Raw genomic sequence first — 25,441 nt, 5'->3', positions numbered from 1 at the left:
CCTAGTGCAGCACCGCAGTCTGTTCTTCATTGTTGCAGGAAGTAACTCGCAGGACCCTTCCGTGCCTCCTCCTGATCGCGTCTGACGGGGGTGGGCTTTGCGCTAGGGGCCGCCCCCATCTCCAGGGCCCCTGCTTTCCCTTGTGAAAGCTGCACCGCAAGCGTGAAATTTGGTTGCTCAAACCAAGCCGCAGCTGCGATGCAGGGGCCTTCCAGGACCCGGGGCGTTTACAGGCTCAATACTCCACACACTAGGCAAGTCTGGCCTGAGCGTAAAGGCAGGCTGAGAATTTGCCTGGGGAAGGGGTGGGTGGGACCATCCTTTAAGCAGTGCCGAGGTCCAGCCCCTCTGCGGCGAGCATGGCCAGCTTCCAGAGTGCGCCCCATAATCCTTTTGTGACAGCCCAGGGGATTCTGGGGCAGAGTGTCATTTGCATGCAGGATCCCGCTTAGCTGCGAGGGTATACATCTAGCATCTTTTATGATTCTAAGAATCCCGGACTTACGTGCTGCACCAGATAGTGCAACGTTTTGTGTGATTTGCTTGGTGAAGGGAAGTCATTAAGACGCCTGGGACCCGTGTGACGGAGTAGTCGAGGATTAGATCTGTTGGGAAGCAAATTTATACATAGGAGCAGGAAGAAATGGGCAACGATTTCTGTAGGGTAGGCTGTGAAGTAGAGTGTACGCTGGCTCAGGTGGCATCCTGACAGGCTCAGGTGCAGTTTGAGTTTATATAAAGATAAAGGGACCCTGACCATTAGGTCCAGTCGTGGCCGACTCTGGGGTTGCAGCGCTCATCTCGCTTTATTGGCTGAGGGAGCCAGCATATAGCTTCTGGGTCATGTGGCCAGCATGACTAAGCCGCTTCTGGCGAACCAGAGCAGCACACGGAAACGCCGTTCACCTTCGCGCCGGAGTGGTACCTATTTATCTACTTGCACTTTGACGTGCTTTCGAACTGCTAGGTTGGCAGGAGCAGGGACCGAGCAACAGGAGCTCACCATGTTGCGAGGATTTGAACCGCCGACCTTCTGATCGGCAAGTCCTAAGCTCTGTGGTTTAACCCACAGTGCTGCCCGCATTCCTCTCATATATATATATATATATATATATATATACACACACACACACACATATACATATACCGTATTCTTTGCCCCATAGGACGCACCGGTCCATAGGACGCATCAAGTTTTTTTGGGGGGAAATAAAGAAAAAAAAATTCCCCCCCCAGGCGCTTGTGGGGCAGGCAGCGGGGAGAAGCGCTCTTCTCCCCGCTGCCCGCCTTGAGATCAGGTCTGGGGACAGCGGGGAAACGCGCTGCGTCTCCCGCTGTCCCCGGAGCTTGTGGGGCAGGCAGCGGGGAGAAGCGCTCTTCTCCCCGCCGCCCGCCTTCAGATCAGGTCCTGCAGGCAGCTCTGCGCGGCCATCGGGAGCGGAGCGGGGTGGGGCTTCGCTCCCGGTGGCCGCTCAGAGCTGCGCTGATCCCGGGATTGCAGGCAGCTCTGCGCAACCCTTGGAGCCGGTCTCCCGAGGGTTGCGCAGAGCTTCCTGAAGCCTGGAGAGCGAGAGGGGTCGGTGCGCACCGACCCCTCTCGATCTCCAGGCTTCAGCGAAAGCCTGCATTCGCCCCATAGGACGCACACACATTTCCCCTTCATTTTTGGAGGGGGAAAAGTGCATCCTATAGGGCGAAAAATACGGTGATTATATGCCAGCTGGGTTGGTATTGCTGCCTAAACAGGTTCAGACCTGAAACCTTATCCGCAGCAAAGAAGGATTTGCCATCTGCCTGAGCTCCGGGGTGCTATTGGGAATGTGCCATGTAGGCAGACGAGGTGAGGGGGAAGGAATGGTGCCAATCTGGAAATGTAAGGATGCCTGCAGATGTGTCTCAGTACTTCCAGAGGCTCACACGCCCACCAAAGCAGAGGCGTTGCCTTCCCTTACCCTAGTATGGCTTTGTAGACCTGGCTGACAGGGCCCCAGGGCAGCAGCTATCCTTACAGCTGTGCTGTACTGATAAAACTTGGCTCAGGAAGACTAGGAAGCTGGGGGTTGATAGAGAGGCAAGGCGTGGGCTAGCCTTCTGTCCTCCTCCCTTTCTGCAAGGATGTACCGTATTTTTCGCTCTGTAAGACGCACCAGAACACAAGACGCACCTAGTTTTTGGAGGAGGAAAACAAGAAAAAAAAATTCTGAATCCCAGAAGCCAGAAGAGCAAGAGGGATCGCTGCGCAGTGAAAGCAGTGATCCCTCTTGCTGTTCTGGCTTCTGGGATATCTGCGCAGCCTGCATTCGCTCCATAAGACGCACACACATTTCCCCTTACTTTTTAGGAGGGGAAAAGTGAGTCTTATAGAGCAAAAAATATGGTACACTGTTGGTTTGGAAGTGGGGTGGCAGGTGTGTATTCACCATTTTATCCACCCTTTCGACCACACCTGACTCTCCATAGTGGCTGTGCTGTGTAGCTTCCGGGAAGTTCAGGTTGCCTGCTGTTGCTGGTCAGCTATTCTTGAACTAACGTACTGCGGACAGCTAAATATGTGTGTGGGTGTGTGCATTCAAATGGTGCTATTTTATATTCCAGTCCATAACATTTCCTTTGTGAAGGAGACATACAGTTTAAGGCTGTGCAGCCAGAAACCTGCAGACGAACCCATTTCTTTTGTTAAATCGTTACCAAGGAATAAGCAAAATATAATGTACAAATGTTTTCCAGTCCAGGCACAGGTAGGAAGAGGACAGCATGTTCATTGCGACTTCCTCGTGAGCATACCCAAGCTGGGCTTCCCACAATCCAGTGTGCAGTGGCATGCCCTCGTCCCATTAAACTCTGTGGAGTCTGTGCTGGCTTCTGGCCACTATGTTTTGCCTTCTTCCCTTTAACATCCCAGCTCTGTCCCATGTTTACATGTAAAGACACAACCCAAGTTTGTATGCGGCTTTTCCTAGTGTACTTTGAATTCATCCACAAGAAGTTTTGAATTTTTTTAATGTCTCCTTTTTGTTTGTGATTCAGGATTACGCAGCAAGTTTTTAGTCTTTTGCACTTTTAGCCTTTTAAGCATGTTTACTGCAACCCTCCATTTTCTGCTGCATATCCCAGGTTGCTACCTATGATACGTCAACAGCTTGAGCGAGGACAGAGGAAATACAGTATTTTTTGCTCTATACGACTCACTTTTTCCCTCCCAAAAAGTAAGGGGAAATGTGTGTGCGTCTTATGGAGCGAAGGCAGGCTGCGCAGCTATCCCAGAAGCCAGAACAGCAAGAGGGATTGCTGCTTTCACTGCACAACCATCCCTCTTGCTGTTCTGGCTTCTGAGATTCAGAATATTTTTTTTCTTGTTTTCCTCCTCCAAAAACTAGGTGCTTCTTGTGGTCTGGTGCGTCTTATAGAGCGAAAAATACGGTACCTGGAAATGCAAAGTTCCAGTAGGAAAATGCCTAGGTTTGGTTTTTGCTGTTTCTCGAAAGAAACACGGGCAAGCTAAGGGAAGGTTAGCAAAAGCAACCACTGTGCCAAGACACTTGATGAGTTGAGAAGATGGGGAGAGCCATTGGATCAGGACGAAAGATCCTGATTCTGGAAGGTCAAGCACAGGTCTGGAGGGGAATGTCTTCCACTGTCAGTTATATGACAGATTCATGGAAACAGCTGCTGGCTTGTCAGACCAACTGCTACTTTAAATGCGTCAAGCGTACCTAAAGTTCTTTCCTTTTTTCCATAGATTTCGACTTCAGAAGTGTTAGGTTGTGGGCACGCCATACATTTAAAGGGCATGGCTTCCTCCATAGAAGCCTGGGGACTGCAGTCTAGTCTTCACAAAACTATAATTCCCAACCACTTTGGCGAACTACAGTTCCCAAGACTCTTTGGGGGGTGTCATGTGCTTCAAATGCGTGATGTGTGCACAGTCTGAGGCTAAGTGCTTCCTATCACTGTGCTCAGCTCTGGCTCCCGGTGAAGTACAGGGTCGGATTTAAGGTGCTGGTTTTTCATGGCCTAGGACCCTTGTACCTACGGGACTGCCTCTCCCGGTGTGCCCCACGGAGGACCTTAAGGTCCATAAATAGCAACACCCTAGAGGTCCCGGGCCCTAAGGAAGTCAGATTAGTCTCAACCAGAGCCAGGGCCTTTTCAGCACTGGCCCCGACTTGGTGGAACGCTCTGTCTCATGAGACCAGGGCCCTGCGGGATTTGATTTCTTTCTGCAGGGCCTGTAAGACAGAGTTGTTCCGCCTGGCCTTTGGCTTGGAATCAACTTGATCCCCTCCCCTTCTTTCCTTTCTCTTTCTGTGATGGAACTCCTATTTGGGGACTTCCCTGGCTTTTTTCTGGCCCACGTAGGACCAGTCTGGATAGTTGGCCTTGGTGAAGACTTGACGTTTTCATCCCCCCAAAAGTTTTTTATTTGAGTTTCTGCTAAAATGAGGCTGCATTTTAATGTTGTATTTTAATCTTGTTTTTTGTTGAATTTAAATCAATTGTTTTTATACCTGGTGTTAGCCGCCCTGAGCCAGGTCTTGGCTGGGGAGGACCGGGTATAAATAAAATTTATTATTATTATTCCCTCCATCCAGTGCAGGCTGCCTTCTCAGGTCACCCATTCAAAGCTGAAAGAGAGGCAGTATCTGGCCAAAGAGCGGCTTGCCCTTCCCCTTCCCCTTCCCCTTCCATCAAAGTATCAGCCCTTGTCCACAACTAATTCCCCTGCTGCGAGGAATTAGCCTGTTTGATTTTGGGATTAAGGGAAAGCAGGTGGCTCTGGTGCCAATACTGTACATTTGTTTATTTTCCTTTTGTTTATTTGGTTAGCAAGCCTAATTGTTGCAAGCTTCCAGGGGTGTCAGTAAAAAAGCCATTTTGGTATATAAGCAGTACATGCACTGATAATAAAATAGCAAGGTAGCAATGTCATGGGAGTCTCTCCGACTTCCTGCTGGAAGCTGGATCCTCAATTCCTGGTGACGTCAGTGTATCCTCTGAGGGAAACTTGTCCGTTGAGTGTCTGCAAACCTGCTGGAGGCTATCCAAGTCCCTGTGCCTTGTATCTCCATGACCTTTAATGTTGCTGGAATCTATTGTATGATAGAAAGGATTTACCAGGATTCACTGGAATTGTATTCCTACCAACACAGCAGGCTGTGAGGCTAGCGAAGTGAGCAGCTGTTCATCAGCCTGCAAGACTACTGTTCCAGCATACCTGCTTTATTAAGCAAACATGTGTGAATGAGTCTCCCTGCACATGTGATGTTAGTAGAGCACATAGCCACTGTGGTTCGTAGGAATTTAATTTTAAAATTAGGTATTGTAGCCTTATTGGAGTTCACCGATTGGGTCTGCGTTGCTCCGGGACAGGAGGAAGGAAGTCAAATGACACCGAGGTGGATTCAAAGAAAGAGTTTATTCTGCTCTCCGGATAGCATAAGGCACTTGCGTGGTCAAGTCCACAGCAAGTCCAAAGAAATGACAAGTTTCATGCAGTATATATATCCTCCAGGCACCCTCTCCTTCCTTCCAACCACATCAGCCTATGTACGCAGGTTGACATCACATATGTTCTTGTTCTGGTATTCTTAACCATAAAAGGGTTTCCTTCCTGTACTTCTGACCATTAAAGGGTATTCCTGTTCCTACTCTTATCTGGGAGGAAGAGGTCATCATCTCCGGGAACACGCTTTTGCCGTTTTCCCCGGACATCGGCCTGTGCGTCTTTTGTGGTCAGCACATAAGGTACTGACGTATCTTCTCTGTTCCCCTAGAAGAACAGCCAGGGTCATCCCTTGCCGTGACTGATAAAGGAGAGAACTTGTTTATGCAACTGTGTCCTTGTTATGCTTTTGCTCAACAGCTCAAGTTTTACGCATTTTAGAGTACTCTCTTGAAGAAGAAAAGGAGGGGTTTGAGTCAGTTTTAAACTTACTGCACAGAAACCCATTCCTTCAATATGAGCCCCACACGAAATTAAATTCCTACAACTTGAGGGAATTTGGCAGAGACTGAATCTCGTGTCTGAAGCAAGGAAGCACCATCTCCTGGGTCAGTTGCCCGCTTCTCCCTTTCTCTGCTGTATGGCACACCTGAAGTTGAGCGTTGAAGGCACTTAAGTGACCCAAGAAGAAACACTCCACTTTACCTGGATCCCTTTTTCCCTAAGGGCCTATCTAAGCTAGCCTAATTTCAGAGGCTGGGAGTGCTGTTTTGGTCTACACTGATCCCCTTGGGGGACTGAGACTCAAATGGGCAAGCAGCAACAACACAGAACGGCCAGTGTGCATTGGTTTAAATATCAGGAAAGCAGTTGCATAATACACAGGATGTTGCAGGTCAGCTGCTCCCCCCCCCCTTGTTCCTCAAAATGAACCTCCAGGCTGCGTTTTCCCGCCCCCTCCCTCTGGTTTCTCACATCACACCCCCATCGATTATTCATCCAGCTTTCCCTTATGTCTTGATGGCGCCAGTGCCACCACCCCTTTGTATCGGGTAAATATTGTGTATTTAGCTTGTTGTTTAGTCGTGTCCGACTCTTAGAATCATAGAATCATAGAATTGGAAGAGACCACAAGGGCCATCGAGTCCAACCCCCTGCCAAGCAGGAAACACCATCAGAGCACTCCTGACATATGGCTGTCAAGCCTCTGCTTTTAAAGACCTCCAAAGTAGGAGACTCCACCACACTCCTTGGCAGCAAATTCCACTGTCCAACAGCTCTTACTGTCAGGAAGTTCTTCCTAATGTTTAGGTGGAATTTTCTTTCTTGTAGTTTGGATCCATTGCTCCGTGTCCGCTTCTCTGGAGCAGCAGAAAACAACCTTTCTCCCTCCTCTATGTGACATCCTTTTATATATTTGAACATGGCTATCATATCACCCCTTAACCTCCTCTTCTCCAGGCTAAACATGCCCAGCTCCCTTAGCCGTTCCTCATAAGGCATCGTTTCCAGGCCTTTGACCATTTTGGTTGCCCTCCTCTGGACACGTTCCAGTTTGTCAGTGTCCTTCTTGAACTGTGGTGCCCAGAACTGGACACAGTCTTCGTGACCCCATGGACCAGAGCACGCCAGGCACTCGTCTTCCACTGCCTCCCGCAGTTTGGTCAGTATTTAGCTACCAACCCCTCAATTCTCATTTGCTTCTAAAGTAGGGTGTTGCAGTCTGTCTCCACCTGGGACCGAAATCACACAACCATAGGCCCAAGCAGCTCTGAATCTTTCCCTTTCTGCCTGCTCACCTCTATGCTTGGGACAAGAGTGATGGCATAAACGTAGCTTCCTACGACCTTTTGTCCACTGTCGTTGCCAAGGCACCAGGAATAAAAGCACCAACTTGGGTGCGCACAGAACCTGTTGATGATGCAGGCAAGGTACTGCAAACTGCCCTGTGGTCCACACCACACCAACTCTAGTGCTTTGAAGCGCAGGGTGCAAGTGAATCCCCGGAAGTGGGAGCAAGCAGGCAGTGGCAAGAAGCTGAAGCCACAGTATTCTGCCTTGGCAAGAGGCAGGGAGCAGAGAGACCTTTTCCTTAGGAGACTCTGGAGCTGGTTGAGAAACCCCTTGCTAAGCACTTCTGCAAAACGTTAATCTTCCCTTTGTTCTGCTATCAGCTGTTCAGGAGGCTGGCTTGCCCTAGGATTAGGATTTCTTATCAAGTGTATTTGTGTCTGCAGTGGGAGTGTAAAAATTCAGCTTACTGTATAATCAGCAGAGGGAAATCTCTTCAAAACAACCCCCTCAAATAACACATGCAGCTTTCCCAAGAGCCTTTTGTAAGTGGCACCTCACCCTCCCCTTCCAAACCAGGTCTTTCCAAAGGGAAAGGATGGGTAGAGGATGCCCTGTGGAGCGCATTCAGGCAAAGTCTTCCCCGCTACCTGCAATCCTAGCCCTTTACCTGGGAGTAAACCCAATAGGGTGGTGCTGTGGGTTAAACCACAGAGCCTAGGACTTGCCGATCAGAAGGTCGGCGGTTCGAATCCCCACGACGGGGAGAGCTCCTGTTGCTCAGTCCCTGCTCCTGCCAACCTAGCAGTTCGGAAGCATGTCAGAGTGCAAGTAGATAAATAGGCAGGAAGGTAAATAGCGTTTCCGTGCGCTGCTCTGGTTCGCCAGAAGCGGCTTAGTCCTGCTGGCCACATTACCTGGAAGCTGTATGCCGGCTCCCTCGGCCAAGAAAGCGAGATGAGCGCCGCAACCCCTGAGTCGGCCATGACTGGACCTAATGGTCAGGGGTCCCTTTACCTTTAACTTAAACCCAATAGGGCTTACTTCTGACACGGTTAGGATTGTATACTGTAGTAACACTTTCTGGAACGCCTTCACCAAGCCGAACATCCCAACGCCTTCCTCCCTGGGCTTCAGAAAGGGCAGCATCACACCCACCATGGCAAGCGCTTTTGGCATCTACAGACTAAGCCCTATTGAACCCAGTAAGAAGCACTCTGCTGTAGAGATTGGGTGTCCAAGTCCCCTTTTACCCATGAGCCCCACTGGGCGACTTTTACACCAATCACTGCCTCAGCTTGACCGACACCACAAGGTTAATGGGGAGAGAACCGTGAATTGAGCTCCATAGAGGAAAGGTAGCCTATAAATGTATTAAGTAGTGAAATAAGTGAAAAAATATGCCTAGGCATATCTCCCACCTGATTCTTAAGATACTGGGCAAGGCAAATGCCCAGTCTGAAACATAGCTGTCAAGGTTTCCCTTTTTTAAGTGAAATTCCCTTACTCCGAATACGATTCCTCGCAAGAAAAGGGAAAAATTGACAGCTACGGTCTGACAGGATGCAAGGACCACCGGATGATGTATCACTCTTCTAAGAAGGGAATGCATTGATGGAATACCATGTACAGTGGTGCCTCGCAAGACGAAATTAATTCATTCCGCATGTTTTGCCGTCTAGCGAATTTTTCGTCTTGCGAAGCACGGTTTTAACGGTTTAACAAAATCGCAAGACGTTTTCGTCTTGCGAAGCAAGCCCATAGGGAAATTCGCCTTGCGAGGCAAATCGCAAATGGAAAAACCTTTCGTCTAGCGAGTTTTTTGTCTTGCGAGGCATTCGTCTTGCGAGTTACCACTGTATAAGCTAGATGTGAACAGGAAGAAACACATCAGTGGTGGGATGTAGTGGTGGCACTAGAAGCAACCCTCTTCTGCTGCACATATAACATGTATGCAACACACACAGTCCATGCACCAGTACATTGTTGTGACCAACAAACCTGGCATCAACTGTCCACCCACCAGAACAACACAACGAGAATCTTTAGCATGGGCCAGACTGCATTTTACTAAATCAGTATCTGCTTTAAGAAACTGCAGAAACCAAATTCTTGATGCTTAATAAAGTCTGTTGAGAACCCAAGTTTTTATTAATGAATGAGGGAAATGTTTCGTGTCTCCCCCCCCCCCCCCAAGACTGGAACACTGGCATATTTGTACATGCAAACTGCCTCCAGGGTGTTTTTCATACACACACCAACATATCACACGCTAGGAAATAACACTGCATCAATCTGGGCTGCATCAATAGAAGTATAGCATCTAGATCAAGGGAAGTAATAGTGCCACTGTATTCTGCTCTGGTCAGACCTCACCTGGAGTACTGTGTCCAGTTCTGGGCACCACAATTCAAGAAGGACACTGACAAACTGGAACGTGTCCAGAGGAGGGCAACCAAAATGGTCAAAGGCCTGGAAACGATGCCTTATGAGGAACGGCTAAGGGAGCTGGGCATGTTTAGCCTGGAGAAGAGGAGGTTAAGGGGTGATATGATAGCCATGTTCAAATATATAAAAGGATGTCACATAGAGGAGGGAGAAAGGTTGTTTTCTGCTGCTCCAGAGAAGCGGACACGGAGCAATGGATCCAAACTACAAGAAAGAAGATTCCACCTAAACATTAGGAAGTACTTCCTGACAGTAAGAGCTGTTTGACAGTGGAATTTGCTGCCAAGGAGTGTGGTGGAGTCTCCTCCTTTGGAGGTCTTTAAGCAGAGGCTTGACAACCGTATGTCAGGAGTGCTCTGATGGTGTTTCCTGCTTGGCAGGGGGTTGGACTCGATGGCTCTTGTGGTCTCTTCCAACTCTATGATTCTAACACCTTTCTCTCTGCATGCACCCATTCCTGGAGGCAGCTCCAAACATCACTCAAATATTTGGATTGTGTGACAGGGAACTCTCAGGGTCTTGCATTCTGTCAAAGCCATGGCCTGGTGGCTATTACAAGATACCAGTAAGTCTCCCTGCTGCCAGCATCCAAGTGGGAGGTTTTTCAGAACTCCCGCAAACAAGGATGTGCCAGCCTGTGAATGTTAACAGTCTTTCACAGCTGGATGATGCAAAAAGCCACACACACCTTTTAATGCAAGATTTATTTATTTATAAGCATAGATGAACCATTTAATATTTCGAAAATCTCTAAGCAGTATACAGTATAAGACTTGCAACACAGTCATAATCAAACTGCTAGGGTACCAGCCTAAGCCCGAGGACAGTCAAGTTTCAAATCCCACTCACGTCTATCCTGCCTTGTAGGACTGTTCTTAGAATGAAAGGAGTGAAGAAACAGCAAAACCCATGTATGCCATCCTCAGTTTGTTGAAGGAAAGATGGGGTAAAAAAATGTGATCTAATATGAAAGTGAGATGCAGTGTTGTATGACCTGGAACTGGCAACCATAATGCTATGTACTGATTTTTGCTACCTTCAGTTGAAATAATTTTGCAATGTTGAAAATACACAAGGATGTTCCTATGAACTGAAAAGACTCAATGGCCCAATTTGAATAAAACGGCATGTGCTGCTTTATATACATAGATGCAAATTCAGGACTCCAAGGAAATTCAGGTGTATGCGTGTTCCACAGCGCTTTGCAGCACACCCTACAGTCCAGTATTATTATTATTATTATTAATTTATTCCACAGTCTTGTTCTATGGCAGGGACTTAAGGTGGCTTAAAGATAAAATAACTGAAAACAAAGGGGGGTCATTAAAAACAATTAAACATTAATAGAATTTAAACCATATATATATAAAATCTATTTAAAACATGCATACAATTACCATAAAAACAGCACAGCACCACGCCTCTCGTTAAAAGCAGTTGGCTGCCCAAAGCTGGCATTATGTATTTATTTATACTGTACATAAAAATGTAAAAAATAAGTTCTAAAAAGGCTGGTGGCACAGAGGCGAAGGCCAGGAGACAAGTGGCCTCGCCCTCCCATCTTCTTAACCACCCCCACCTTATTAGCCATCTTTTGCCCAGTATTGCTTGAACTGTAGATTGTAAGCCCTTCGGGGCAGAGGCCTGCATTCTTCCCGAGCCTGCTTTGCAAAGCCACGAGGGTGCCGCTTTAACTGGCCAACGCTTGACGTCCCATGCCCCTGCTTATCACCGGGCTCTTCCCCGCTCCCTTCACTACCACCACCACCCTCCCTCCTCATTTCAAGGGGCGCCTCCTCCTCCTCCTCAACATGGCGACGGGCGCCCATTGCAGAAAGAACACCCGAAGACCTTCCCAACATGGCGAGCCTCCCCCCCCGCCCTCCTCAACATGGCGCCGCCTTCTCTTCCGAGCGGCTAGCGCCCTTCCCATCATGGCGGCCGCACAGCCCGCTCGGATCGGGGACGCTTTCGCGAGCCGACCTTCCCAAAATGGCGTCCGTTTGTCTTCTCCCCCCCCCCAACTACGCGCCCCTCTTTCCGACCCACGCCGCCAGCTCTCCATGCCTATTAAAAGCCTCCCCCCCGTCTTCCCTCGGTCGTTTCTCTACCGGCGTGAGGAGGATTAAAGTACAGAAAACCCAACCTCGTTGCCCTTCCCATCATGGCGGCGCGGCGGCTCCCCTCACGCCGTGCGTCCTCCCTTCCCCCCTCCCCTCCGGCCTGGTGCTGCTCCTGCCACCACCGCCCGACTCGAGTGCCGCCCGAGCTAGGCCCGTTCTGAGGCGCCCGCCTTCCCGGCTTTATTTCCCCCCCTTTTGCTCCCGCCATCGCGGCAGCGGCGGCGGCGGCGGCGGCTCCTCAGTCGTGAGGTGAGGCGGCGAGGCCTCCTCTCAGCCTAGGCCGCGCCTGTTCCCCTCAGCCGAGCCCGAGGAGGGGCGCGCGCCCGCTCCCCTCCTCCTCCTCCCTCCTTCCCTCGCTCCCGCGTGTGCGGGTCTCCCGCGCCCAGTCGCAGCAGCAGCCTCCTCCTCCGCCACATCCCGCCGCCGCCCTCCTCCTCCTGCCTGCCTGCCTGCCTGGCTTCTCCTTCTTCCTCCACGGCGCAGGCCCGCCGCAGCGCAGCCGCTCTGAGGTGAGTGTCCTACCGCGCAATCTCCCAGCAGCTCCTCACTCGCCTCGCGCCAGACCCGGCGCAGCCGCAGCAACGCGGGGGCCCCGCACCTCCTCGCCCTCCGCCTCCTCCTCCTCCTCCTCTTCCGAAGAAGAAGAAGAAGAAGGGGGGGGGAAAGGACCGCGAGCCGCCCCCGCCGACCCAGAGGCCCCGCGGGCGCGCGCTCCGACCCCCCCTCACGAACACCCCCCCTCACACCGGGGCCGCCGCCGCCCCCTCTCGCCCCCGCGGGCCGAGGCCTGACTAGGCCCCGAGGAGCCTCTGAGGGGAAGAAGGGAGACTTAGGCCGGCCGTGAGGGGGGGGGGCTTCCCTTTAAAAAACAGGAGGTTATTTTGACCCTCTTTATGAGGGGGGGGGAGGATGAAGAGACCCTAACTGGGGGGGGGGGAGGGCTGTGTTGTTGTTGTTGTTGTTAATACTATTATTAATTGCACTTATTTTATTTCCCGCCCTCTTTTCGCGCTAGGCCGCGACTCCTGGGGTAGATTTGTACGGCTACTTTATATTCCATTTCCCCCCCTTTTTCTTAATCCTGGGCGCGGGAGGGAAAGGGACGCGCGCGCCTTTTTCGGGGAAGCCCCCTCCTCATGCACAGACTCAGGGCAGTGTCAAGATGGGGGGGGGTCTTCCTATTTTGCTTTCCAACCCCCCCCCCCTTTCTGCTTTCTTTCCAAATCCTCCTTGATTTGGGACATGGAGATGGGGCGGCCTCCTGATGAAATCCAGGATAATTCCAAGCAGCCAAGAACAACCTCACCCTTCTCTTTCCCCCTTAAATAGGAACCCCCTTTTTTTGTCCCACCTCCCCATTTGGAGGAAGCGGGGGCATGGTAACTGGGTGGAAAGCAGTCACTTTGAAGGATTTGTCTGCCCCCACCCCCCTTTTTCTTCTTCTTTCTTTACTGGAGGCCAGAGACTTAAAAAAAAAAGAAAGATTTTCCGTCTTCTTGCACAAAGGGGAATTTTAAAGTTGAAAGGTGGGGCAAACTTACCCTAAATAAATACATTTAATCTGTTGATAAGAAGGGAGGCAGTCACCAGGTGTTTTTTTGTGGTGGGGGGGGGCATAGGAACCCAGCCTAATCTCTATTGTTGGGATTCCTAACAGAAGTGCAAACTTCTGTCTCAAGTTGATTTCCCCCCACTGAGGGCTCTTGATCCCCCAGTCATTGAGAAGGGTGGGCCCTTGTATGCTCTGTAAGAGAAATAATGTGTACCACTGAGATACTGACAATTGAAGGGTGTATAAATTCCGCTAAATAAATATATTTCTCCTGGGTTCTGGTTATAGGTGGACTTGCATCTTTTTAATGTTTAAATGCACCCACCCCCATCCCTTTGGACAGTGCAGAAGGGGACCATAGTGCAGGTGCCTAACCTATTCCCACAGTCTTTACCTGTCCCTAAATTGGTGTGTGTGCTTTTACCCTTTGACTGGTTGGCATAGAAGGAGGATTCCCTGTTTGCCTGAAGAAATGCAGGGTGCTCCGTCCAGGGTGAGGATCCTTGCAAGAGAGAAAATCTGTACTCTTAGACAGGGAGGAGATGGATTCCTTAGACAGCTCTCGTTCCTGGAAATGGGGTGGATTAAGGCAGTGTTTCCCAACCTTTTTTGGGCAACGGCACACCTGTTTAATGAAAAAAATCTCGCGGCACACCACCATTACAGCCCTGTGACGTCAGCGTGCAGCGTCACACCGGGAGGGACGCACGAAAGTGAAAGTTTTCAATTTTTTTCCCTCCCCCTTGCCGGGGAACCTCCAAGCTTTGGGGGGGGGGAGGAGGCAGCAAAGCGAGGGAGGAAGGAGAGCGCGGCTTGGCTGAGTGAGCTTTGGCAGGGGCAGGGAATGAGAGCCGCGAGGCGGGCGCTGCAGACGGAGGCGCTGCCCGCCGAGCTCGCAGCTCGCCCGTCGAAGCCTGCACGATCACCCGCCGCGGGGAGCCGGGGGCGGCGGCGCGGTTGCTGGGCAGCGGGGGTGGTGGTGGCGGTGGCTGCTTGCCGCCCTCCTGGGCGGAGGCGGGCACAGTGGGCACTGGCACGGCCAAGGGCCCCTGCTTGGTGCCGTCGGATGTGGGAGCTCGCTCGCTCGCCGCCCCGCGTGTGCTCGCCGAGCGGCGATAGGATGTAGCGAGTAGCGAGCGGCGATGGGGCTAGCCGGAGAAGAGAGGGCGAGCCCCCTCCGCTCCGGCCCTAAAAAGGGCAAGCCACGCCCCCTCCAGCCAGCCAGGAGGCGTGGCCGGATGGGATTCCCCTGCTCTCGCGGGGGCTGAGATGGGATTCCCCGCTCACGTGGGGGCGGATGGGATTCCCCGCTCACGTGGGGAAGGGCGTGATGCCCGCAACCCCACCTCCTGGGGCAGGCCCAGTGGCGAGCGGATGCGCAGGCCCAGTAGCGAGCGGCGATGGGATGTGGGAGCTCGCTCGCTCGCCGCCCCGCGTGTGCTCGCCGCCGCCGCCCCGCCTCTCACCGCCCGACTCGCCCGCCTCCACGGAACACAAGGCAAAGTTCCACGGCACACTAGTGTGCCGCGGAACACCGGTTGGGAAACACTGGATTAAGGCTTGGAAGTCTTTGCAGCTCTGGTAGGGAATGCTAGAAAGCTCATGGCTCATTGGCTGTGCTAAGGAAGCTGTAGCGAAACTATCATTGCTCAACTTGCTGCTGTAGCTTCCCCAAAAAAAGCAGGGTGGGGGAGGGAGAACCTGTGGCCCTCCAGTTGGAATACAACTCCCATCATTCCCCACCCATTGACCATTGCTGGCTGAGAGTTGGAGGGCCAAAATCTAGAGGGACACAGGTTCCCCATCTCTACCAATGAGGGCCTAGGTTGTTGCCCAATTCCCTTCCCTATTAGAACCCAGGCACTGGAGAAAAAGGCAGATATCTCACTGGTTCTTTCAATATGTTCAGGGACTAGCACAACCTTAAGCACCCTGCAGTTCAGGATCTGGACCACAGCGTTGGAGATGCCTTTAGTTTGTGCATTTGGTGCCTTGCAAGTGCCTTTCAAAAAGGAGTGCTCCATTCCTATCCTAGACTCCCTTCCTTCCTTCCTTCCTTCCTTCCTTCCTTCCTTCCTTCCTTCCTTGTTCTTTCCAATATGTTTGATGTGTGAAGGGGCCGCTGGGTTTTAACCCCCACATTAACTATGTCTCGGAAGCAGGTGATGTACGAAGAGGTAGAAGTTTTGTCTGCTAACCCTCTTCCCAAACTGTGTTGGGAGGAATGAGCCAAGGCTCAAAGTTGCTGTAGCAGAGGAGCTGCTTGTCAGGGGAAGTGGCAGACTGCCTATCCTTTGCATATCAATAGAAACTGGGTGTGGTGGAGTTCCTTTTATCTAAGACAGGCTAGGCTTTGAACTGTGCAGGGCTTGCAAGGGCACTGGAGGAGAGAGAGGGAATGGCTTCTTCCCCAGACCTATGGTTATGTGGGAGTGGTTTGAATAGAACTTAGTGCATTTAACACAACTTGGATAAGAAGTGTATGGCGGAAGCTGTAGTGCAATTTGTTTGAAAGTTAACCTCTGTGAACCAATTTTTCTGGTGTTGTACTGGAGGACAGAGACTTGTGCAGATACAGGACTTATGTCTCAGTGTATCTGAAGAAGTTTGTATGCACACGAAAGCTTATACCCAGAACAAACTTAGTTGGTCTCTAAGGTGCTACTGGACAAAAATTTTATTTATTTATTTATTTTATTTCTACTGCATCAGACCAACACGGCTACCTGCCTGAATCTAGATACATCATATGTAAGATACTTTGGTTAACATTGCATTTTGTCTGGCGTAACTTTCCGTGTTAGAAACTCGGATATATAATCTAATTGCCCATTGGCACCTTAAACCTGGGTTACAGTTGCCACAGTGGAGTGTCTCGGTGTCTTTCCCCCCCCCCCAGTGAAGTTTTCTTAAACAAAAAGTATTGATTTCATCTCTATACTACTCTATATTTTAAAGAACAACTCTCAAAGTGGTTTGCAACGTTTTAAAACATCAAATGAAACAATCCAGAATAAAACAAATGAAAGCTTCAAGGAAAATATTTTAGATCTTTCTCTAAGTGACATTTTGCTTTCCCCAGTCTGGCGTCCAGAGATCCCCACATGGTCATCGTAGGACCTGTGTCAGTCGCAAAACACACATGGTGCCTGACTAATTTCTGACAATGGGCATAAGACATTAGGAGGGACACCAGCACTAGCCCTCTACACCAGAAGAGAGAAGCTGCGTCAGTTGCTTGTAGCTGCAACTTCCTACAGTGCATTAAGGTGCAAAGAATTTTTATCCTTGTTAGAATTGCAGCCCCCCCCCCCCAGTTTTTACGCAAGAGGGAAACAGTGACAGTAAAACTGGGTTTTAAATAGGTTTCTTTGATATGCAGAGGACCCTTAGAAAGTGTTATCTGGAACCAGGAAAATTCATCTGTTATCCCACAAGGATAATTTCTCCCTGGGCTTTTTTCTTTCTTTCCTGAAAATGTCAACCTTTTTTTGTGTGCTGCATTTGTGTTTCAAAGCGGATTCTGCGTCTCCACTTCTCTTTAGGCTTGCTTCAGACAAGACTCATTTCCTACAAGGAAGTAACTGAAACCGCTTCTTTAAATTGCAGTATGATTGTAAGCATTTCGCCTGAAAGCAAGTCTCGCTGCTCCTTACTGCCTTGATCTCCACACATGATCCTCCTACACAGGATGCTTTCACATATCCTTGCTATCATTCAGTTCTTTGCCAAAAAAATTCTCGCCCCACCTAAAACGTGTAGATAAAATTTCTGCAAGAAGGAAAGAGGTGTGTGCGTGCAATACACATACAGTGGTACCTCGGGATGCGAACGGGATCCGTTCCGGAGTCCCGTTTGCATCCAGAAGCAAACGTAACTAGCGACGGCAGGTCTGCACATGCGTGTCGCTTTTCACCACTTCTGTGCATGACAGCATTTTGAGCGCATGCGCGAGCGGCGAAACCCGGAAGTAACACACTCCGTTACTTCCGGATTGCCGCAGAGCGCAACTCGAACGTGCTCAACATGAAGCATATTCAACCTGAGGTATGACTACACGGTTAATGTACATAACTTAAAGCAAATGTTTTTGACACACAAAGTGAATGTTGTGTCAGTAGAGATACAGGCTGGATCTAGACCAGGGGTCAGCAAACTTTTTCAGCAGGGGGCCGGTCCACTATCCTTCAGACCCTGTGGGGGGCCGGACTATATTTTGGAAAAAAAAATTGAATGAATTCCTATGCCCCACAAATAACCCAGAGATGCATTTGAAATAAAAGGACACATTCTACTCATGTAAAAACACGCTGATTCCTGGACCGTCCGCAGGCCGGCTTGAGAAGGCGATTGGGCTGTATTCGGCCCCCGTGTCTTAGTTTGCTGACCCCTGATCTAGACACACCGAAGAAGACAGGTAGAGAAAAAACAGGACTCCATATCTCCATCTGATGGCACAATGTTACATTGCATATACAATGCATTTGTTGTTTAGTTGTGTTCGATGAATCACTTTTTCTTTACTAGTCTAGCTGAGTTCACTGTGATTTATAGACTATTACAGTGTTGGGCCAGAGCAAGAGAAACCCATTCAGATCCCCTGAACACTCAAGGTTCAGATCAGACAAAAGAAGTTACTCGCACAGCACATAGATATTGGGAAGGAGACAGACCATAAGCCTGTGTTTGCATATAACACTAAGCCAAACTATAGTTTGGCTCCACGTAGAGCATCAGGAACAGCAGAGGAGTGAAGTGGCCGCAATTTTTCATCTTGGACAGATATCGGCACACGTATTCATTCTTGCTATACTTCAGTTTTGACTTAACTTAGTTATAGATGAACCAGACCGCAGTCTCAGGTCAATCCGCTTCACGGAAATGCTCTGAGCGTGGCAGTAGGATGAAAACAGAAATGTAGCCTAAGAAAAATAATCAGAATTTAATGGAAGTATCTTCCCACACTAGAATTCCAATTAACGTTTTGTGATAAAAGCAAGAGTCTAGTAGTACAGTCATATGTCTGGTTGTGTTTGCTTCATGTTGCGGATTTTCGGGTTGCAAACGCGGCAAACCTGGAAGTGTATACTTCTGGGTTTCGCCACATGCGCAGAAGCGATTGCGTGCTTCGTGCGTGCGCAGAAGCGATCTACGCGCTTAGCACATGCGCAGAAGCACTCTTTCGCGCACGCGCAGTAGCAACACTCTACTTACAGACTTTTCGAGGTGCAAAAGGCACCCTGAAACAGATCACATTCGTAAGTAGAGGTACCACTGTGTAGCAAATAAGGATGCTGGTGGGACAAAAATTAGTTATGTTTATTGCTCATAATTCTGTTATATTGGGGGGGGAATACTTAATGGTACAAATCGAAGGGTCGTTTACATGATTTCACCATAGCATTGAGAGTGTTGTAATAAGCAGGCCCTGTTTCCAGAAAACAGAGATGATTTCTTTCCACAGTCTATACTTCCGTCTTCTGTCATGGTCTCTATCATTCAGTATGTTAGCTAGAGGGGCTGTACTTCTGCTTTTAACTTTTGTCTTACCGTTGCCCCACCCAACCATAATACTTTTGTCATGGTCTTGTTTCCAGTGGCATTGGTGCACCGGTCTCCCAAGCCTGGGTGTGGTGTTCCAGCATAGCATTTTAAACTCTCACCCTTGCACCATCACAAATATGAGGCTGGCAGAGGTCAGGGCACGACAACCCCAAATCAACAAGCTGCACATGTAAAAGAATCTGTGAACGGAACAGAATTCAGGGGTTGCTTTGGCCCCCAAGTCTGCCGTAGATTCCTGAACTTGCACATGAAGGCGTATGATTCATAGTCTGACCACTGGTTTATTTAGCCCAGTATTGTCTACTGTGGCAGCAGCGCTCAAGGGTCTTAGGCAGAGATCTTTGTCAACAGATGTTTTAAAATGAGACCTTCCACCACTGAGCTTTGTCCAGCTGCTAACATAGGCCATGACAGCTTGTCACATACTTGGTCTGATTCCACATGATTTCCCCACTAATGAGTTTTAGGCATAGTTTTGGGCCTACTGGCTGAGTAGTGTCCAGGTCCAGTGTGTGTGCTTTTTACTTGCTTGCTATGATGCCATGTTGCTCTCTAGCTTAGAGCAGAGGGGTACAGACATCCTCCATAGATGTGTTGAGTTTCCAAGGGTTCAGTGGGTTCACCCCACCCCCAGTATGTGGCTAAGGACCTACAGGCTAGCCTTGTGTGTGTGTCTATTCAAGGGTTAGTACACATTTATACATATTTCACACACACACACACACACACACACACACACACACACACACACAAAATTTCATTAAGTTTTTGAAGAAAAAAATTATAAAACAAAACGATGGGTTCTATCTTTAAGATTAAATTTACTGTATCTTTTACCGTTATCTATCTATTCTATAACTATAATTTACCATTAAAATTTCCACATTATGAGTGTCTTTACATCCCTGCCAAAGATTTTAACTTTTTACAGTGGTCTTTTAAGTAAATTACAAATTTACTCTAGTCTTTAGAAAATACCTGGTTTCGGATCTTCCCCATCAGTTTTGCCATTTCCACAAACTCCATTAGTTTCATCTGCCATTCTTTTGTTGGTACTTCTCCTTCCTTCCACTTCTGGGCTAGTAGCATTCCTGCTGCTGTTGTTGCATACATAAAAAGTCTTTTCTCTTGGGAACTCTTCACCTATAATACCTAGTAAAAAGGCTTCTGGTTTTTTGACAGATGTATTTTTAAACATTTTCTTTATATATATATATATATTTCAGGCCTTGACCAATGTACGAGTCACCACTGAGTTCAGTGAGGTTTCATACGATTGCAGCCTAAGTTCATTCCCACTTTACGTCTTAAGCAGTCATTGTTGCAACCCCTTAAGAGTCACAGCTCCTTATGGTCTTGTCACCAACATAATGCTAAGGACCCATCTGTCAATGCAAGGATTTATGCTTTTGCAACAGGACTTCTCCCTCCCTCATCCCCTAAATCTCCTCTGGGTTCCCCCCACCAACCCCCCCCCCGAGCAGATTTGAGGAGGGCAGGGGCAGGACAACTGGATTGCACAACTGGAAATCCTTGAGGAGTGGTTACTTAGCACTACTTTGGATATAACCCTGAACATGTAAAGGAGCTATGAATCTGGAAGAGCTGGGCTATTCTTTTGCACTGTGACTGACAGAGAGGCTCCCCGTCCTGCAAATTCATGAAATCTGTGAAAGACTTAACAAATCTTGTGTCCAGGTGCCCCGACTTTGTGGAATGCTCTGTCCCAAGAGACTAGGGCCCTGCGAGATTTGACATCTTTCCGCAGGGCCTGCAAGACGGAGCTGTTCCGCCTGGCTTTTGGTTTGGACTCAGTCTGACCCTTATGTTTTCCTCCCTTTATGGCCTTATTTATCAGCTACTTTAAAATGAGGCTGCATTTTAAATAGTGTTTTCCCCCCTATTATGTTTTTACTGTAATTTTACCGGTGTTAGCTGCCCTAAGCCTGGGGAGGGCGGGGTATAAATAAAAATTATTATTATTATTATTATGTGTAAGAACCATAAATGTCATAGAGGAGTTCTGTCTGACAATGATGTCTGACAACTACTTCCATGTCCAAGTACAGATCATCTGTCTTTGCCTTGTGTTCAACTGGAAACAGCCTGAGCCCAACACCTCTCAGGATCATCAATCTCCATTTCACCCTTCCTGGGTTCTGGCTATGGTATCATCCTTAGATGAGATCAGATAGCAAAGAAGCGGACAGATCTCAGGGCCTCCTCAGTGCTGGCCCCTGTACTCTGGAAGTGTGTTAGCAAGAAGATAAACCACAACCTGCTCCTATTTATTTTTGGAGGAGGAATTAATGGAAGGCAATTCTTTTTTCTTGAGGCTTTGGTTGGGCTCTCTTTAGCCTTCCCAGCTTCACTTCCTGGGATCAGTTCCACTTCTTACAGAAACCTCATCCTTGCAATGTCAGAGATCAGCGCCTGATAAAGGACGGCAGGGTGTTTGTGTGTGTTGGGGTGCCCTGTTCTTTCAGCGTTCCTCGCTTGTTCAGCTGGTACATGCAAGTACATATTATGCGGCCGCCTTTCTCTTTGAGGAGGGACAATTGTTTTAAATTGCCCGGCTGCCCTGTATCAAGACCTGTCTTCAGGCAAAAGCAGCTCAGAGCGCTTGCTAATGAGAATTTTCTCCGATGCCAAAATCCAACAGCCATTTTGCTGTTAACTTACTTAAAACAAAGAGCTGCTTTGTATTCCCCTCTCCTTTTCGCTAGCAGCCCAGACTGTTTTTTCTTCTTTTTCAAGACTGTGACTATCTTCTTTTAAAATATGCTGCTAGCAGGGACTGTGCTTTGAAAATGTCAGTCCTGTAGGTGTGATATTTTGGGGAGAGGTTTCTAGGCAGGCAGTGCACACAGAAGGGACCATCACCCCAATCCTGGTTACTGGTTGGTTTGTTTTCACACAGCCCCCAATCAACTACTGGCTATGAATATTTCCATATCACATAGCTGACATATGAAGGCGAGAGAAATACTTCAGCTCAAAAGTAATATTTGCTTGACTGGTTAAAATAGGATATTGGGCCATCTTGACTTTGGTAGAGATTGTTCTTTTCCAAAGTGGGTGGACTTGGAATCAAGGCATGGGTGGGCTTAGAATAAAGCTTGAAGTTTATGCTGGCTGCAAATTGACTGCCTCAAGTCTGCTGTTTTCCAAAACCTGCAGATCTTGACTGCTGAAAGAGGAGAACTATCAGACCTTTTGGGTGGGGGGGGGGTACGTTGTGTACATTTTTATATAAAGATTTAACTCAACATAGCGAAATGTCTTGAGTTAAAATGTTCAACTAGTAAAGTGTAACTTCTTAGGTGAAAGTGACCATGCTGCATTTCCAGGGGTTTGGGAAATGGTGCTCTGGGTGACGGATTTGCCCCCATTGAGGGTGGAGGTTAAGAGGCACTTTGCTATAGTGCATGGGTAGGCAAACTAAGGCCCACGGGCCGGATCCAGCCCAATCACCTCAATCCGGCCCGCGGACGGACCGGGAATCAGCGTGTTTTTATATGAGTAGAATGTGTGCTTTTATTTAAAATGCATCTCGGGGTTATTTGTGGGGCATAGGAATTCGTTAATCCCCCCCAAAAAAATAGTCCGGCCCCCAACAAAGTCTGAGGGACAGTGGACTGGTTCCCTGCTGAAAACGTTTGCTGACCCCTGGCATAGGACCAATTATGAGCAGCTTTGGTCACATTTACGGCCGGAGTGAGGAACCTTTTTCACACGCACCCATCTGTGCAAGCGTCCAGGGGCCACATGCCACAGTGGTGTGGGGCCAGAGGCAAAAGTAGGCGGAGCAATGAATGAATTTTGCCTTTATATAGAAGGCCTGTTTCTACACCCACCCACACCCCTCTCTATTCTAAATCCTGTCAGCCAAGAGGCATTATGAAGTAGGGCTGATGAGATGTGTGCCCCAAGGAGAGGAGAGGAGATAGGGCTGAGGAAGGCGTGTTCTGCCTGGGGAGATTCCCATGGACCCAGGCAGAGAGGCCTGGGGCTTGAAGTTCCTCACCTGCAATTTATGGTTGCTCAATTCTCGCCCTTCTGAAGTGCTTGGTTTCCGAGCATCTGTTAATTCCCCAATGCCTTTTTAACTTGGTTTGAAGAGTTAGCCTTTTCTTAAAAAAGCATTAAAGAACAGATAGTTCACTCTTACATAATGCAATGCAAGGAGACATTTTAAAGACAGCCCCAAATTCTTGGACAGGTGCAATTCAGAGAGTTCTTGGCTGGTTAAACAAAATTCTTGATAACGCCTGGAACCTTTTCCTGCTCTTCAGTGAATAAAAAATTGGTGCTGCTTCTAGTCAAAAGAAGGCATGGTGCAACGAAGAATGCCCTGAACATGTTCTCAACACTTTCCCTCACTTGTCAGTGTCAGTTGTGAACAGAAGCCCCCACCCCAAGACTTCAGACACAATAAATCACCCAGCGCTTGAAGAAACAAATGTGTAATGTATCTGTACAGGAGTGCTAGGCCATTCCTTCCCCTCCTGATGTTTTTGACTACAGCTCCCATCAGCCCCAGCTAGCATGTCCAAAACATCTGGAGGGAACCAGTTTGCGGAAGGCTGTTAGACAGTTCGGTACTGGTATTGCTCAGATATTTGTTTTTTGTTTTTTTTAATAATATTTTAATAGGTTTTATCAGTAGAAAAGTTTAGAGAAAACAAAAAAACAAAAGCAAAACAGATACAAAATACAAGAGTACAAAAATACAAAATACAAAAATACAAACATTAAACACAAAAAGAAAAAACACATATAAAAGAAAAACAAAATTTCCCTCTTTCTTAATCTCTCCACTTTAGTTAACTTATTATCCTGACTTCCTCACGTCTCCCATTTTTGTATCCCTTTTAAATTTGGTTCAGCAAATTCATATTCTATTAGTTTATCTATTATTAATCGCCTCATACTTTTTGCCTTGTTGCTAGAGCCCCTTCAATTCATTTCAGTGTCATCAACATTCAAAAATTTTACAATGTTTCTGCAAATAAATTTTAAATTTCCTCCAATCTTCTTCCACCGACTCTTCTCCCTGGTCTCGGATTCTGCCAGTCATTTCCGCCATCTCCATATAGTCTATTAGTTGCATCTGCCAGTCTTCCAAGGTGGGCAGGTCTTGTGTCTTCCAATGCTTTGCGATGAGAATTCTTGCTGCTGCTGTAGCGTACATAAAGAAAGTTCTATCCTTCTTTGACACCGATTGGCCAACAATGCCCAGGAGGAAGGCCTCTGGTTTCTTGGTATTGCTCCGATATTTGAGGCGTATCCTTCGTTTCTCCTTGGTCACACATGATGAGCCAGGCTCTGGCAATGTGGGGCAGGTCCTGGGGACAAGCTAAAGGGAGGCATGGGTAGAGATAGAATAATAATAATAATAATAATAATAATAATAATAATAATAATAATAATGCAACGTGCACCACACCTCTTTCGAAATGGTCAGTTCTTGCATTTCCACATGTTATCTGTCAACTTCTACCAACACCCCTCCTAACTGCAGTAGAAGCCTCTTGGTTCAGGCTATCCTTACCCACAAACTTGATCTCGGCCACCCTCTGAGCAGGTGGCCCTCTTGACAGTTCTTCTCTGGAATCAAGAGCACACCTTGGCAGCCTCCAGTTATACTGCCACAACCTTCAGCCAAACGCTCATCCGACAAGTGTCAATTCTCTGGCTGTTATGCATTATTATAATTTATATGCCGCCCTATACCCGGAGGTCCCAGGGCAAAGATCAACATAAAAACCACATCAGTGCATCAATGGAAGTAGTCTTTGGGGAATAAATGGAGCAGGATATGGAAGAGACTTGGAACATTAGATCATGAGGCTCTTAATCTCAGAGTCCCACGTTGGGCAAAAGTTTCCTGCTTGGACTAGATGACTCTTGTGGTCCCTTCCAACTCATTATGATACCATGATTAACTTGAAAACTTTAATTTAAGGGGTGCTACTGAATTGTTTGGAGGATGCCTGCCACAGTGAGCAGAGCAGAACTCTCTGGCCTCTCTCCATAGCTAGACAAACCAGCCCCTACCCAAATCCTTCCCTCACTTATTGCCCAATTCACTCAGTTATCGGGCAGTGCAAAATCTAGATAATTTGGCTTTCAGAGAGGCACATCCGTCTGTCCTTTCCACACCACAGAGTGAACTGTATGGCTCCACAGAGGCCTTCAAGAGTCCTCCATATGAACCATCTCCAGCCTCCCTCGATTGAGCATTCATGTGCACCTGTGGAGTCTGAGGCCTCTGCAGCAGTCGTCTGCTTCCCCTACCCAAACGATGAAAAATGCTGTAAAAGGGTTTGAATCCTTGAACACGCTGCCCCCCCCCCCGCCTTTCACCAGCACTAGAGTTCTTGGGGAATTAAGGATATGGTACCCATATTTCGGGGACACGGATGGCGCTGTGGGTTAAACCACAGACCCTAGGACTTGCTGATCAGAAAGTTGGCGGTTCAAATCCCCGTGACGGGGTGAGCTCCCGTTGCTCGG

The 25,441-nt window shown here is 48.4% G+C and overlaps 1 protein-coding gene and 1 long non-coding RNA gene across 6 annotated transcripts in view; one reads left to right on the top strand and one right to left on the bottom strand.

The window, feature by feature from the left end:
- Nucleotides 1-10,371: 10,371 nt before the first annotated feature.
- On the bottom strand, nt 10,372-13,923 carry LOC309541531. Its single transcript, XR_014223800.1, has 2 exons — nt 12,328-13,923; nt 10,372-10,985 (listed from the first exon to the last, which is right to left on the bottom strand). It is a non-coding gene; the product is annotated as an uncharacterized lncRNA (long non-coding RNA).
- The window catches only part of NRF1 (nuclear respiratory factor 1), an 85,646-nt gene continuing 72,281 nt past the window's right edge, over nt 12,077-25,441 (top strand). For 2 of the 5 annotated variants that reach the window (XM_082239078.1, XM_082239077.1), the window contains exon 1: nt 12,079-12,314. The gene's annotated coding sequence lies outside the window, so the exon portion shown is untranslated. Of the gene's footprint in view, nt 12,315-25,441 lie in introns of all 5 variants that reach the window. The other 3 variants (XM_082239080.1, XM_082239079.1, XM_082239081.1) reach the window with 3 other exon arrangements.

This window comes from Podarcis vaucheri, assembly GCF_965113315.1.
Source record: "Podarcis vaucheri genome assembly, chromosome: 10".
In the NCBI taxonomy this organism is placed as follows: Eukaryota; Metazoa; Chordata; class Lepidosauria; order Squamata; family Lacertidae; genus Podarcis; species Podarcis vaucheri.
Note: the sequence above shows the minus strand (reverse complement) of the source record. Positions and strands in the feature narration are given on the sequence as shown.